We start from the raw sequence: 12913 nt of genomic DNA, 5'->3' as shown, positions 1-12913 counted from the left end.
TTACTTTAGGTATTCTGCATTTGATACCACGTCATTTCAGGTGACGTCAAATCAGTATGCCGACTCTACTCCAAATGCCACTTGCCTTCCAATACCTAGCAATATCGTCTCTGCCTAGCGCAACTATATCGACACAACCACACTCCACCGCTCTATCTACTACAGATAGATAGATAGATAAAGAGAGTGTATGTGTATGTGGATGTGTATGTGTATCTGTACTACAACACTCAAATCTGAGTCATCCTAACTTCATGTTCGGATGCCTTTATTTATTTATTTATTTATTTATTTATTTATTTATTTATTTATTTATTTATTTATTTATTTATTTATTTATTTATTTATTTATTTATTTATTTATTTATTTATTTATTTATTTATTTTTTATTTATTTATTTATTTATTTATTTATTTATTTATTTATTTATTTATTTATTTATTTATTTATTTATTTATTTATTTATTTATTTATCTATCTATCTATCTATCTATCTATCTATTTATCTATTTATTTTATGGTTTCCAATTTCTTACTAAAGCTTTGAGGGATTGGCCACCAAAGAAGTCACCAATACCTCCTGTTGAATCCTGTTATGTTACGATGCGGAAGCCAGAGTCAGCTCACTTCTAGTAATCAACTTTAGACTCAGTTATCCGGTTTGTATCCAGATAAAAAAAAATGTGTGACTAGAAGTAAAAAAGTAACAAAGACAGATTCCATAGAGGAATAATCTTGAAGTAACTAACAGCTATATTAAGAGTACAAAACAATACAGGTATAATACAATCACAGAGATAATGGGAATCTGGGTCAATTAGACCAACATATAAATATATAACATACGAATACAAGAGAAATAAGGCAATCATAGATTAAGAAAATAGGACAAGAACGACCCTAATAGTCACGAAATGGTGTGAAATGGACAATTGGTGATTTCAGTCTTCTCATAAAACTAAGATAATCAATTATGTGAGTTATCAATGACAGACGGGTAATGGCTATGGCAATCAAAGATACGTGTCTATGAGAAACAGAATATAGAAATTGCCTATAAAATGGTAAGTGCGCACTATTTATAGTTGCTGACCCGGATCTGACATACCTCAGACTATGTGCGACGTGAGGAAGAGGAGGCTGCAAACTATCTCTTTCAAGCTACGCACTTTGACAGGTGCCGGCAACTTGGCTAGTTTGAGCGTTGGTTGAGTGCTTGAATTGCGTTGTCGATGCGAGTACCCTAAGAGACAAGAGGTGCCAAAGAATCTCGTGACTGCGTTGTTTGACACATTTGGGTGCTAACAATACTTCTAATCGGCTCGTACATCGTTCAGAATAATCACGCAGTTTAAATGCGCACATACAGTTGCATGTGTTATACAAATAACGTATTTTACATTATGATTCACTGGTGCAGCTCCCACTTACGAACATACAAATACAATCACAAATATACACGAGAAAATCCATACAAAACAATGACGCACCAATTACTGTATTATACCTTCACCGTTTGGATTTTTTCAGTTAAAAAGTTAAGTTTTAGAAAGTACGTCAGCCAAGACATAGTTGACGCCCCTTATGTGGTAAATCGTTATGTCATAGGCTGCGTTTGCACCGAGCGAGTCGGGGCCGATTCTCGCCAAAAGCTGTGTATTTGAATAGCTGGAAGACTACTTGCAGCATTCTAAGAACACTTCATCAGTCTATCTAACATTCGTAAATGTTTACTTCCTTTCATTTTGCTATTCAGTTTCTCAATATATGACGCAAAGGTAATTTGACATTCGAAGATTGGGAAAACGAATGATTGTATCCGAGGTCGTTTCTACTCAACGAACTCACAACGGTTCAGGAGAATTAGCCAAGAGGCCCAAGACTAGCTCGGTGTAAACACAGCCGGGTTGGAGGAATACTCAACCTGTGAGTCTTGGATTGTTTGTCGTGATTTAAAAAAAAGAATCAAAGGATTGTGATCCGAATATACTTGTATGGTAGTTTCGGTTGAGCCCAGGTGGGCTTCAAGGGGGATGAAGGCCTGGACGAAGGCAAGCGCTTTCTTTTCAATTATAGAGAAGTTTTTCTGGGCTGGGTACAACTTCGTGCGTAGGTGATATCGTGAAGAATTCGATTGTGTTCTTGTAAGAGAGCGGTCACGATAGTTGCTGTCATCAGCTTGTAGATGAAATGGTTGTTGAAAGTCGGGAGCCCTTAGAAATGGAGCGTTAGTGAGAAGCGACTTCAGGTTTCTGAAGGCTATCTCACAGGCAGGTCCACACAAAGTTATGATCTTTCTTCAACAGGTCAATTAAGGTTACTTCTGAAAATTTTGGACAGAAACAACGATAATAGCCACTCATTCCCAAGAAACGACGCACCTCTCTATGATTGGTGGGTGTTGGTACATCATTGATAGGCTTTATCTTGGCATCTATCGGAAACACTTGAAAATTTTCAACTTCAAATCCTTAGTAGGGAACTTGGGTAAGGCTGAAGTCACATTTTGATAGGTTGATGGCGAGGGGACTTTGAACTTCATGGCCAAAAACCAATTATGAAGGGCTGAAAAAGGCTCTATTGAATTGTTGTCCTGGTGGCGAAGTCTTCTCAACTTCGATAGTGTTCATAACAGAAAGAACTTAACATTGTTTTAAGGGTTTGATGAAAGCGCTCGAGAGCACCTTGGGACTGTGGATGATGGGAGGTGAGGGTTACATGACGTATACCTAGTGTTATTAAAGGTTTCTCTAAATTCGTTAGAGAGAAAATTACTTCTTTGATAAATTTTAATATGTTTGGGAAATCCTACCATAGCGAAATACTTCAACATTTCTCTAATTATGTTTTGAGCCTTGGTATTTTTCAAGGGAATTCAGGAAAACGGGTGTTCATGCACATTATGGTGAGTAGGTATTGGTTACCTTTACTAGAAGGAGGTTAGAGTGTTATACTAGAATTTTGCTAAATGCCTCTTCCATTACGGGAATGGGATAGAGCGGAGCTTCCATAATTTTTTGGTTGGTTCTTGCCAACAAGCTGACAGATGTGACAGGTTCTACAATATTGGGCAACATCTTTGACAACCGTTGGCCAATGGAAACGTCGGGTTATGTTAAACAATGTCTTTATCACCCCTAAGTGACCTGTTAAGGGAGTACCATGAACCAATTAGAACAGGGTTTCTGAAAGCAAGGGGGAGGGGGCAATTTGAAGTTTTACCTGCCGTGGCTGGTCAACAGTTGCTGTGGATGCTCGCTATTTTCGCATGAGGACTCTGTTTTGTACATAGATACCGCGTCCCAAATTTCCAACTTCTTCTGGAGGTAAAGCAGACTCGTATAAATTCTTATGGGAAGGGTCTGACTTGTGTTCTGATTAAATCTGCTCTAGAAAGAGAAACAGGAGAAGAGCAGGAAGGGTTAGCTTGAAAGAATAAAGATTCTAGATTATAAGTCTCATCCTCAGATTTCTTGTATTGGGCTCTGGTTACAGCATAGGTTAGAAATAAATCTAAGATATCTGAAAGTTCTACTGATGTCTTAGGGTTATTTGTTACTACAAGGGAAATTACTTTGCTTCCAGCAATGTCATTTGCTAATAACAAGGATATTCTTACTATGGGAAGAGATTTTACAACAGCTACTATAATCATTCTTGTTGTTAGATCAGTGTAAGAATATGTTATGTAATGGACATTCTACAATTCCAACTCCTATCAAAATGTCACAACCTGAATACGAATTTTCAAGATTCTGCAACGCGGAATTCAATATTAGACTGTTTTGCTCCTGTGTCTCGGAATATGGACACTGCTGCTGTGGAACATCCTGAGGATATAAAGTATTTAAAGCAAGGGTCATGGTCTGGTGAGGAGGGTTCAATACTGCTAGACAATACTGGGTTCATTTGTTATTTGTCCTAAATAGGGGATTTTTATTCATCTAGTTTTGTACTACTTACAAGAGTGGGTATCTTAGCTGGGGAAAATGGAGGTACTTGTCTTCTTCTGCAAAATTAAATGTATGCCAACTTTTCTGCAATAAGAGCATGTTATAAGGGTAGTTTTGAAACTTTCTATTCTTTGGTTAAAATCAGGCCTGTAATTGGAATGATAAGGTAGGTTAGGTTGAATTTGGGATGAGTGGTTTGAATCTGGTTTGAATCTGGGATGAGTGGTTTGAAATTTTGGGACTCCATTTGTCTATACAGTATTTGGGTTTGTGATATACTGTGAACTCATCAGCCAGTACAGCAGCTTTTGTCCAATTATCGGGAAGATGATCACCTATAAAAACTCTAACATCTATCTCCAAAATATTCTTGAATTGTTCCAACAAAATGTCAAGTTTATCCATGGTATCTGTTGAGCAGTTTTCTATAAGTTAACTGATAGTATAATAATAATAATAATAATAATAATAATAATAATAATAATAATAATAATAATAATAATAATAAAGTGCAGATAGTGGCAAAAACACATGGTTCGAAATAATTATTGCAAATTGCCGAGGATAACAAAAAAGTATGTACGTTTATTTCCATTGTGGTCCTCTAGTTTCTGAATCGCCGTCTGTAAGCTTCTATTAAAGTTTATAACATCCAAATCGTTGTTATTTATCCTCATAATATCAAGAACCAATAGATTAAAAAAAATAAAGGAAGTGGGAAATAAAAACTATTTTACAAACGAGTAAGCAGAGGAAAAGATGGAGGGTGGGAGGGAAAGACTACTTGTTATAGAAAACGTATACATGTCTATTTACAGAAAACGTACACACGCCATTGGGATTAGTTTACTGTATTTCACGGGCAGTGGGCGGGGAATAGGAATGACCATTTATCCACGAATAACTAAGATAAACTGGTGACATATGGGAGTGGGTGTATGTCTTGGCCGGCTACCTCCTTTATAAAAGGGAATAACCACTTGGTATAGATATACACGCATACATATACCAAGGGCTTTCCCCCCTTACAAGAGAGGTACCCAAAGTCAAAAACATAATTACATTCCCATCCATTTCATCCCCACCCATTCCATTCCCATTCACCATTCCTCCCTCTCTTTCTCCCTCTTTTCTTGGCAGGTATAGATATACTGTAGAGTAATTAATTTTCAACTTAGGATATCCTTATCTATTTTTTATATTGTTTAGTAGTGTCACACAACAATGTAATTAATATAATCACCAAGATCTATTGTAAATGCACCAATGATAAAATTGGGATGTTTAGTAATAGGTATGTAATTATATACACTACTATAACGATCGTTGGCCGGGCAGGTTAGAGCGTTTTCTTCTTCTTCTTCTTCTTGTCTTCTTCTTCTTTTTCTTCTTCTTTTCCTCTTCCTCTTCTTTTCTTCTTCTTCTTCTTCTTTTCTTCTTCTTCTTCTTCTTCTTCTTCTTCTTCTTCTTCTTCTTCTTCTTCTTCTTCCTCTTCTTCTTTTCTTCTCCTTGTTTTTGTTCTTCTTCTTGTTCTTGTTCTTCTTTTTCTTGTTCTTCTTGTTCTTCTTTCTTTCTTTCTGTTCTCTTAGTTTGTAGGGCTAGTACCCGCTCGGACCTCACCCTTGCAGGCGGTCCGAAACAGATAATATACACTTGTTCACGCGATGCCAATGTTAATAGCGACGGCGCCAGGGAAGGGTGTGTCACCAAAAGGCTGACGGTTGCCTCAGAAGGGGAAACGGTGAAGTGCCGCACCTCCCCTGCCGCGGTGAGTGGTGGATGGAGTTCTAAGCGAAGAATACACTCTAGCAGGTAGTGGTGGAGGAAGTGTTGCAACTCGGCCCCATAGATTTTCAAGTGTTCACGATTGTCTCTTTTCATGCGTATCACTTTCCACCCAGAGCGATATCCTAGGCGGATCCTGTGGACGGCGTATTCCACCCTACTAGCCTGAGACAGGTGAGCTGCCTCGTACCTAGTGACGAGATAGTACCGCAGTGCTGATCCTGAATTATGGAGTTTGCTGCTGCGGTTGGGCCTGGCCATCTGGCCTTGTTGTTGACGCCCTTGATCTGTGTGATCGTGGGTACTAAGAACAGTAAGATTTTGCTAAAACTCGTCGCTGCCTTGGGAGTATCATCCGCAATAGTATTCCCTGAAATCCCTATGTTACTTGGGATCCAGTGAAATTTCGCAGACCTTTCATGCAGATCCAAAAGGTGTAGTAATTGCTAGATTGATGTCGCTAAGTAGACGTCATCCGCTGTCTTCGTGGACCGAATGATGTCAATAGTACCCCTTGAGTCTGTGTGGTCCAGGGCCTTGGATAGGTCAACAAGCTCCGCCTGAAGAGTAGAGCTTCCGTCACTCACTATCCATAGCACGGTCACCACATCGGAGGTTGTAAAAGCCGCGCCACACCTTCCCGTGAGGGGGTCCACAGAACTGTCCGTGTAGTACAAGAAGCTCGCTGGGGAGGTTGATGGACCTTATGGCCTCAAGGACCATGGGTTACAACCGTGCCGGGTTGCAGTCAGCCTTCCTTCTGTTGAGGTGGAAAAGTTGGAAACTGGTGCAGAGATCGCCCCGGGGGAGGCGGTATAATCTGGATGAGGGCCATCTAGAGCAGTGGTTCCCAAACTGGGGTCCCCGGACCCCTGGGCCCCAGTCCCTGAGAAGGTCCTAGGGGGTCCGCGACACAATGGAAAAAAATTAACCCCAGAAAAAACTATATAATTATAAAAAATATACAACACTGGTTCTCTGTCATTATAGTGTCGGTGATATCGATATTTTGTTGTGCAATCAGCCAGCACTTCTCTATTACATTTTTATATCTGTCATAATATTTCATTTGTTTCTTTTTAATTACTATCTATATTCATTCAAGCTTTATTCTATGCTTACAGAAAGTGTGAACTGAAGATGGAAAAGTTTTTAAAACGAAAATCGACAAAATTTTGAAAATATTTGAAATGCTTATTCTTATACTTTCTTTGTGTAGGAATATGCAAATAGTAAATTTACTGTATTATAATCATGTAATGGGTATCTTGGTATGGTAATAATAACTTTTGATTGGCTGGGGGTCCTCGGATGGGACTTAAATATCTGGGGGGTCCTTGGCATGGTAAAGTTTGGGAACCTATGATCTAGAGAACGCCGCCGGACCAATTCCTGGAGTTCAAAGGCACGGATCCCATTCACTGCATGGGCCCTCCAGAAGTGACCGGTGGGGTTTCCCTCAGCTTCTACGACACTCAGAAAGGAGTTCTTCGCTTCACTCTCCCTTGGGCCGATCAAAAGTCGGGCGAGAAGACAGGTAGAATCCCTCTCTGCCCGTAGGCGAAAGGGAGGTAACTCCCGCCTCCTGTCTAAGATTCAACACACTGGACCATGGAGGGGCTGCAGTGATAGTGCGGAGAGCCTGGTTTTGGAGGGCTTCAAGCTTGTTCCACGAAGTGAGCCAGAGGGAGATGAAAATCACAGCGGCATAGCCTACCACCGAACGTTCCGCTTGAATATAGTACATCCGGTGGACCTAGTGCCCGGCGCTTAACCGGGTCTCGTCATGGCTTTGAGAATATTTATTCTTGTCTTCGTGGCCTCACAGAGTTACCTAACCTCCAGAGCGTAGAAGAGCCTGGCATTGATCCACATGATCCACATGCCCAAGTATTGTTAGGTGGGTACCCAGGGAGGGTGTTGCCTTAAAGAATGAGGTGGGGGCATTGCTTTTGCATCCTCAGACTCATTGCTCTGGTCTTGGTTGTCGAGATTTTCAGTCCCAGTCTTTCACATTCCTGGTTGAAGTGACTGGGTGCCCTCTACGCCCTGCGGAGGAGGCAGCCGCCCCCAGTGACCAATGCGAGGTTGTCCGCACAACAGAGGAGGTGAGCATCCTCCCTGAGATTAAGGAGAGCCAGGTTTCCCATGAGCACATTGAAGTGGGTAAGACTAAGAACGGTCCTCTGCGGAATCCCATTTTCCATCCTGTGGTATGAGGATAGGTGTCCCTGGAAGCGCACTCTCACTTCTCTGTCCGTGAGGTAGTCTGCAACCCAGGTCAGGAGTCTACCATGGACTCCCTTCGCAGACAAGGATGCAAGAATAGCAGAAGCACTTGCTAGCTCGAATGTCTTTGGCAGATCCAGAACCACCACAATTGTAGGTTGACTACCAACCAATCCAACAAGGGTTGCCACACAGTTGTTATCACTCTTTTTTCCATAAAATCATAAATATTACAATGGAAGGGTTCCATCCACCACAGAAGACGATTGAGGGTCATTCGCTCAGCGGTCTTACCATTGCAGGGCATGAGGGATATGGACCTGTAATCGTGTGGGTCCCTGGGCTTGGGAATCGGCATGACATCCGCTTTTTTCCACACTGCAGGGAGTCGGCCCGCCTTCCAGGAGGCATTGTTGAGTGCCAATGCTGTTAGCTCCCCAGCTGGCCCCAGTTGCCTCAGGAAGGAGTAAGGTATCCCGTGACTACCCGGAACAGTATCCTTGCACGTCTTGTGAGCCCGTCGAAATTCCTCGAGTGTAAAAAGACAGTCCGTCGGGGTAGCCGTGGACATAGCAGTGTGGACTACATCCTCTCTACCCTGTCGGAGGTGTTGTTCCTCCCTGACAGGTAGGAGGAGTTAGGCGGAAGAAGAGCGGTCCGCAAATTGCTGTTTCAATAGCTTCGCTTATTGTTTGGGCTGTGGGTGAGCGGGGGTCGGAAAACTGCACCTGTTACCAGCTGCAGTTTCCTCCAGTGGGCACTAACAGTGGTTTGGGCAGAGAAAGTGGCACACCATTTCAGTCACTTTTCTTCCTTGACCCTGTGGGTGATCACCCGCGCGTGCCTGTTGGCAGAGCGCAGGAGGGTCCGTGCCTCGAGGGATGGGTGGTGCCGCAGAAATCTACGGAATACATTGACTCGATTATTTTTCTCCCGTACGATGTTATAATACCACAAGTCAGCATGCCGATTTAAGCCTGGCATCGTTTAGGAAGAGCTCGTTCTGCTACGGCCTGGATGGCGGCGACGAGGTCTCGATGTTAATTGTCTATGTCCTGTGAGGGGACATAGGAGTGGTACTAGCGATCTAGTTCCTACTGGAAAAGGGTCTAGTTGGCCATCCATGTATTCTAGCGTCGAGGTGGGGGAGGAGGGGGGGAAGAGGTCCACAGTCAAAGTAATGACTAAAGCAAAATGGTCACTAGTGAGCTGCGGGTCTAGTAAGCACGGTGAGCCATGCACGTGGAGTATTGATACTTGCGGCGTAGATCGATATAATGACAGTTCAATCTCTGCCGCCAGTGAGTTGGACCATGGGCATGGTTCCTTAAATTCAACGCTACAAAGATGTGCAGAGCGCCACCGTGGCAGAGCGGGACTTGTTCATTTATACAACACACAGTTTTAAGTTCAATCGCTTAATCAAGATCAGTTTAACCTCTTCGCTACCACGGCGTTATGTGGAGCTGAATAGAATAGCCTGGCGGTAGTTGTGATAAAGAAACGAGTGCCCCTTCTTACGGAATGGGATAATCAAGATGGGCCTAATAGTGTAAACAATTTGAAGTGTTAGACAGTATAAAAGGCATGTCGTTTTGGTTCAGAAGGTATTGTAGCGCTTGCTTACATGTCACCTTCAATTCTAGTCTTCAAATACTGCATTTTTTCTAATTTTAAACATGAATCTTAGTTTAAATGATATTGAATATACGTTGTATTACTTCCAGCAATCATCGTTGTTCTATTTCAACAAAATGCAATTATATTGATAATGAGACGAATGGTGGGTATCTCCAAATGATGGTTCTGCAAAAAGTATGCCGGAGAGATACATCTCTCTGCCACCGTTTTCTAAACTTCACCTCCTGGGAAAAAGTATCGGAGGGCCTAAAACTGTTGACAGCCATTGTGGAACTACATATTTTCAGTCAGTGGAGCAACACTGATTACATTCACAATCTATTCCAATATTATCACTGGGATTTTAATACTTATTGCATCTCGCTGTTGCTTTGCCTCTTCTGCAACACTTGAATGTACAAAATCCCGTCCACAGAGAACTTCATCGGTCACTTCCACGTCATTTTATCATCTGTGAACACTACCTTTGCCACTGGAGACCATCTGAGGGAGCTTGTAGTGATTACGAGGTTCAAAATGAGACAACGAGTAACATTTCGGATCGTTTCAAATGCGCCTTGGTGATTATAGCCCCTTTTATCTTACAAATATATTATATTATATCATATCATATTATATTATATTATATTGTATTATATATATATATATATATATATATATATATATATATATATATATATATATATATATATATATACACACACACACACACACACCTCTCATGGCGCTGTGGTTAGAGCTCTGGCCTGCCACTACGGAGGTCCGGGTTCGACTCTCGCCCGGGGCTGAAATAATATCAGTATCGCAGCGCTGAGGGGTGTTACTCCAATTCTCGTGGGCGGGGAGTTGGGTGTGTGTGTGTGTGTGCAAGGTCATAGCATTACCCATAGATCGGACCTACGAGCTCTGAGCTCTCTTCCAGGAGGGAAATAGCTGTCGATCACGAGTCCAACACGTGATCCAAAGACCAAGTGAATACACACACTCCACCGAACGGACGGCGTAGAAGACGTTCTAAAGAAAAAGTGAAATTTTCGTGGATCCCAAAGCAAAGGATGTACCTATTGTATTTACAGGGTGGGGGGAAATTGCTCGTGGTGTAGTGGGAAAGTGAGGAAAAGGGAGAAGGGGAGGGACTACTGAGGGAAATGGAAGGAAATGAGGAAGGAGAGGACTTGGCCCAGGCAGGCAGACGCCATGTAAACAAAAGAGGTCCCGACCAATTTAGTGACGACGAAATGTCTAACAAAAATGTAAAGATTAGAAACATAGATAAGAACAATTCAATGGAAGGTGAGGATAACAATTTCCAAGGGTTTAAAGAGGGGGAGGCGGATACCAACCTCCCCCGACTAGCAAAACTGGAGGAAAGGCTTGAACAAATGACTGAACATTGGGAGATTAGGTTCGGTAAAATGTCAAAACTTGCAGAAAAGGTTGAAAGATTGGAAGAACTAGAGAAGGCGAACAAAAACTTAACTTATGAAATAGAAGAACTAAAAAGACAGTTAAGAGAAAAGAGGAGAATAAAGAATTAAAAAGGAACAACAAAGACAATAAAGAAACAATAGCAAAAGAGGCACAGGGGTGGAGAAAGATACAGGAAAATAGTAAAGTTGCATTTACTGATATAATTAAACAGCAAATGAAAGAACAAACTGAAGACTCAGTTATCAAAGTGATGAGACAAAAGGAGAATATTGTAAGAGACTTAGCAGACAAAAAGAAATGTATGATTATATTAGGAATGGAAGAGAAACATAACCCATATAGAACCTCAAGAATCAAAGAGGAAAATGAAAAAGTAAGCAGTTTACTACAATTAGTTCAGGAAGATAAACCAGAAATAATTAAACAAATCGAAGAGAAGTTCAGACTCGGAAAGTATAGTACGGATAAGACCAGACCAATTAAGATTAAATTCAGGTCACAAACGACGGCAGAGAATATCTTATCCAAAACAGGGAAACTAGCAACAAATGAACAATATAAAAAGGTATGGATAAAAAGGGAAATGAATAAAGAGGAGAGAGAGGAAGAAAAAGAGAAAAGAATTGAAGCTAAGGAAAAAAAAATGAGAACAGAACAGAGTCAGAAAAAGAGAGATTCTATTGGAGAGTAGTGAATATGAAACTAAGGAAATTCGACACACAAGAGAAAAACAAAAAGGAAACAGAGATAACAATGGAAGTGGCAGAAAACTAAGAGTGTCTTACACAAATATAGATGGATTAATAACAGGATTGAATGAGCTGAATGATTATTTGAAGGAAAAAGAACCGGACATAATGGGAATTGTAGAAACAAAATTAAAAGGTCCACTACCACCCAACAGTGTAGGACATGATGCATATAATTATTGGATTAGAAACAGAGAGACAAAGCAAGGGGGTGGAGTTATGTTTCTGATTAAGAAGGATATAAACGTGAGGTGTGTCACATATGGAAAGAATACAGTAGAGATGATTATGATTGAAGTGGAAGACAGAGATAAGAAGAGCAGAAAGTTTGTGATAAATTATGTGCCTCCGAAAACAGCCGCGTGGGAAAAGAGTGAACATAAAAGTATGTTAGAGGACACAAAGATAACATTAAATAAGATAATGGAAGATGGAGGAAGAATAGTTATGATGGGCGACTTTAATTGCAAAGAAATCTGCTGGGAAGAGATGACAGTAAAGGGTGGAGACGGCTCATGGGGAAACGCTCTACTTGAGATGATTACTGACAATACAATGACACAGTGGATACAGGAGAACACTAGGTATAGAAATGAGGAAGAACCATCGAGACTAGACCTAATAATTACATCTGAACCTAGAATAGTGGACAAGATTGAATATAAAACACCAATAAGTAAAAGTGACCACATATTGATTGAACTGGAACTAAATGAAGAAAAATACATGAAAAGAAATTAACAATATAGAAAAGGAAGAATGTATGAAAAAACAAACTTTGATAAAATAAGAGAATTCTTTCAAAAAGAAAACTGGGAAGAAATATACAAAGAAGAAACAACAGTGGAAGAGAAATGGAATATTTTGACAAAAATTTACAAAAAAAGAGTGGAAAAGTATGTCCCAAGACAAAAATAAGAACAAGAATAAGTAAAATGCTGGTACAATAAAAGTTGTAGGGAGTTAAAAGACAAAAGAGACAAAGCCTGGACCAGATGGAAAAAAGACAGAAGGACTGAAAAATGGAAAATATATACTTGTTATAGAAATGAATATGTACAAACGTGCAGAGAGGAAAAGAGAAAATATGAAAAAGATGTCATAGAAAAGTGTAAAGATCAACC

Source organism: Oratosquilla oratoria, chromosome 9 (genome assembly GCF_046742065.1).
Source record: "Oratosquilla oratoria isolate Oo_2021 chromosome 9, ASM4674206v1, whole genome shotgun sequence".
Taxonomy (NCBI): domain Eukaryota; kingdom Metazoa; phylum Arthropoda; class Malacostraca; order Stomatopoda; family Squillidae; genus Oratosquilla; species Oratosquilla oratoria.
This window is presented reverse-complemented; position numbering follows the sequence as displayed.